Source organism: Alligator sinensis, unplaced genomic scaffold (genome assembly GCF_000455745.1).
Source record: "Alligator sinensis unplaced genomic scaffold, ASM45574v1 scaffold1488_1, whole genome shotgun sequence".
Classification (NCBI taxonomy): Eukaryota; Metazoa; Chordata; order Crocodylia; family Alligatoridae; genus Alligator; species Alligator sinensis.
The window spans coordinates 319,382-323,637 of NW_005843097.1; positions in this window are offsets into that span (position 1 = coordinate 319,382).

The following is a 4,256-nucleotide window of genomic DNA, read 5'->3' on the forward strand; positions in this document are numbered from 1 at the left end:
CTGCTTATGCAGGGGGTCGGACTCAATGATCTATTGAGGTCCCTTCCGACCCTAGCATCTATGAATCTATGACTGTGCCCCCCTGGAGGTGGCAATTGCTGGGTGCCACCAGGCATGTGAGGTGGCTACAAAGCTCCAATCTCCCACATACAACCCATGACCTGCCCCTACCACAAGGCAGAATCCAGACCTACCCTGCAGGGCTATGGCACCCCCTGCCTGTCAGCCAGGGGTGTCTGGATAGTCTAGAGTTGAGGTGGGGGGAAATCTACTGAGTTGACCAGGCATCCAGAGGGCCCCTCCTCACCCCAACCAGGCTCCTTTTCCCGGACTGCAGCTTCCAAGATTAAGCATAACCAGAAAGCTAGAGGAGAGGGGGGGCAGTTCTGTCCCCCTTATTTGCCCCCTGCCCCTCCAGCATCTACTCTTTGTCACTGTAATGGAGCTGGACGATGATGGGGCGAGACTTTACACTGATGCGATTCTGGGCAGGTCCATCTGCACAAGCAGCCAATCAGAGTGAGCACCAGGACAAAACATCCAACACTTTCCCCGGCAGGATCAGCCCCATCTGACCAGCTCTCAACCTGGTGGAGACTCCAGGACCTGAGACTGACCCCCACCTGGACGTCTGACCTGTGTTCCCAGCTGCTTTCCCAGCCCCATACGAGGAGATGCTGTGGGATCTTGGACCCTTCAGCCTAAAGAAAAGAAGACTGAGAGGGGACCTCATTGCATCTTACCGGTATATCAGAGGCGTACATCAGGGGCTCGGTGAACAACTGTTCATCACCAGGGTGCCCTAGGGGAAAACTAGAAACAACGGCCACAAACTCCTGGAAGATAGTTTCAGGCTGAACATTAAGAAAACCTTCACAACTAGGGTGTTTAGACTATGGAACAAGCTCCCCTCCGAGATGGTGCAATCATCTACCCTAGAGGTCTTCAAGAGAAGATTGGGCAGTCAACTGGCTGAGGTCACCTGACCCCAGATGTCTTTCCTGCTTGTGCAGGGGGCTGGACCTGATGATCCTTTGGGGTCCTTCCAGCTCTATGATTCTATCCCTGTCTCCTGCGGATGCAGAGAACAATCAATCACCTGCCTCTTTATGTATGTGAAGACCTTCTCCCCCTCTACCTATGCCTGGAACCAATCCCATCCACCCTACCCTTCCCCAGCTATGTCCATAATCCAGCCAGGAAGAAAATGTTGGGGCATTTGTCTCCTTCCCTGCCCAAAAGATAATCACGTGGGTGAATCGGACACTAAAGACCCCAAACAAGGGCTGTGGGATATCACAGCCAATCCTTCCCTTGCTTCTGGAGCATGGAGAGGAGGGGAAAAGTGCCTCGAGCCAGCAGCTGGGCAGCTCCACGTACAGCACAGCAGGATGAATCCTGCTTCCCACCCCCACAAAACCATGTCCCAACTCTTGAGGAATCTAGCTAGACCATTGGCTTCCACTGCAGCTGGTGACGAGCTTCACCAAGGACTTCCCTGCATTGGTTTGAAACTAGCTTCATTTGGAAACTGCAGCTCCCCTCCTCCAGCTGCAAGCAAAGGGAAGCCCTGGCCCTGTTCAGACCCGTCACCTCCAGTTCAGGTGCCGAGGTCGGGGAAGGGGCGGAGAAGCCAACAGTTCTGCTCAAAATAGCTCTCCCTTGAAACCGAGGGATTAGGAAGCAATGAAGAGTTTTCCCCTCCCACCCCTTTGGCACCTCCCATCTGCCCCAGATGCCAGTGAGGGGAACACGGAGCTAAAATTAACTTGGGTCAAGTTTCTCAGCTCTCACCCACCCTGCACACCTCGGTGCAGCTCAGCCAGGCTATTTAAACAGCTCCTCCTGGTCCCTGTAGTTACCCCTCACCTGCCACAGCCTCTTGTCAGCCCAGAGTTTGTCCCCTACCGCAACTGCTTGCTTTGGGCAATAAAAGCCAGGCTGGGTAAAAGTCCCCGTTAGCACCTGACAGAGAAAAGAGATGAGTTTTGCTTGCTATCGTGGAGCTTCGGAGCGCGGTGGGCAGACTTGAGAGGGTGCTTTGGGGATTGAGTGCTAGGAGATCAGGTCAAGCGACCTGATGTTTCAACCTGAGAAAGCCCCAAAATGATCCTCGCTAGAGGAAAGTTGCATCCTGGAGCACTGAGTTCATAGGAACTATGAAGGCGGGCTAGAAAGGACCTCCAGAGGTCATAGATAGTCCAGCCGCCTGCCTGAGGTAGGATCAGCCTTATCCGAACCACCCCAGACCATCCATGTTCTGAACTATAAAGTCTTTGTAAAGCTCCCGTCACAATGGCTGATATGTTTCTTCCCAAGGGTGCATTATGTGCCAGAAATATGGTAAGAGCAGTTTCTGCTGGCTGCCATAGCTGCTCTTATATAGGTTGTATCCACCTTCCACTCAAAAAACTAACTGCTGGAAGCTGCAGTGCATGTTGTGTGCCAGAAATACGGTAAGAGAAGTTTCTGCTGGCAGGCAAAGAGGAAAGCCTAATTAGCTCGGCTGTCTGTTGCCGCTCAGTTACCAGTGACAAGGGAAGATCCTATTCCTCGGTCTGCCTTTCAGATGCAAGGGGCATATTTTATTCCAGGCGGGAACATAGGGATGCCTGCCAGCTCTCTAGGAAAGGAGCATGCTGCTCCGGAAGCCGAGGGTGTCGGCATGAGAATCCCATAGACTCCAAAGTGGGGAATGCGTCACTGCCTCAGCCAATGCTGCCTCAGTTTCCCCACCTGTGAAATGAAGACAAGAGCAGCCATTTTTCCATGCCAGCAGGGGGGCGGAACAGCTGCTGGACCAGGAGAGCTGATGAGAGGGATAGGATGGAGGGCGGACTACCAAATAAGCCAGGGGGTGGCCTAAGTGAATGAGGAACTTAATTCATCCAGTCCCAGGATGCTAGAACTACGGGACAGGTTTAAAAACGAGCTAGAGACAGGACTTCTCCACAGGGCGCGTCATTAATGCGTGGAACTTGTTACCTAAAAGGGTCGTCAAGGCTGAGAGCACCCAACAGAATTAGAGAGAAGCCAAGGGAAAGGTATCTCCAGGCCAACCACACCTGGCTGAGGCAGGATCAGGTCCATGTGAACCATCCCCTAAGCCAATTCCCTCCTGACCCCCAGCATGGTGTCAGTCTAATGCGGAGCAGAGGGAACGGACTGTCAAGCCAAGGTTTGAGCTCCAGCACGACCCTCCCTGGGCTAGGCTGCAGTCAACACTGCTGGGGGGGGATGGAAGAAAAGCCTCCAATACTCCCCTGTGTGCCAAGGCCCCAGGGACCCCTGCAAGCCAAGCGTCCAGGACCCTGCCCCCTCCCCCCCGCGCCCAGCGCCTGCAGGCCCCTATGTGATGAGTGCCTGGGGACCCCCACATGCCGAGTGCTGGTTTCACATGGAGACCGGACATGTTCATGGATTGATGCCTCCATTCCTAGCCATAAAGCAGTACAGGCTATCTCCTCCGGTACCTTTAACCTCCAGGAAAGACCTGACAGGGTAAAGACCACTCAAGATCTAGCTTATACCTACATTCCCCACTCTCTGGCACTGTCAGAGACTAGGCACTGGGTGAGATGAGATCAGTGCCAGCCCAGCTGCAAGTATTGGTCTTGAAGTGCGAAGCGAAGGGCGCCAAGCAATCGGAGAGAAGTGAGGCGGCTAGAGACCCCCACATCTAGTCCAACCCCCCTGCCCGAGGTGGGATCAGCCCTGCCCAAAGCATCCTGGACACATCCAGCATTGAACTACTTCGTAAAACAGCCATCAACCCTGAGCCCACACCAGACACTGCACCTGAACCGTCCGCAGGGAAAGCCAGTGACCGACCCTAAAGAGATGTCAACCTGAAACTTTTCTTCCACTGCAAATGAACATAAAAGGATTAAGTCAAAGAATTAAATCACACTGGTTTTTAGAGGCGTGGAAGTATGATGTTTGCATAAAATAAGGCATGGGTTTGTACACTGCTGGCATATCCACTGTCCCGGGCTGTGAAGGAAGGGATGCAGTTCATAACAAGAGCTCAAATAAAGTGTTTTAGGGAGAGGGGAACACCTGGATCAACTCCGAAGGTTGTTGCCTCAAGACAGACTCCGAAGGTCTTGTGCCTCAAGACAGGAAATGGGAATGTACAGCACCCAGCGTGATGGAAGTACCCCTAAATCAGTGGGGCCTCTTATGGGGCTGGCTATCAAGAAGCTCCAGTGGAGGGTAGATTACACAACCACAAAGTGTGTGGGGGGGGGGGGATG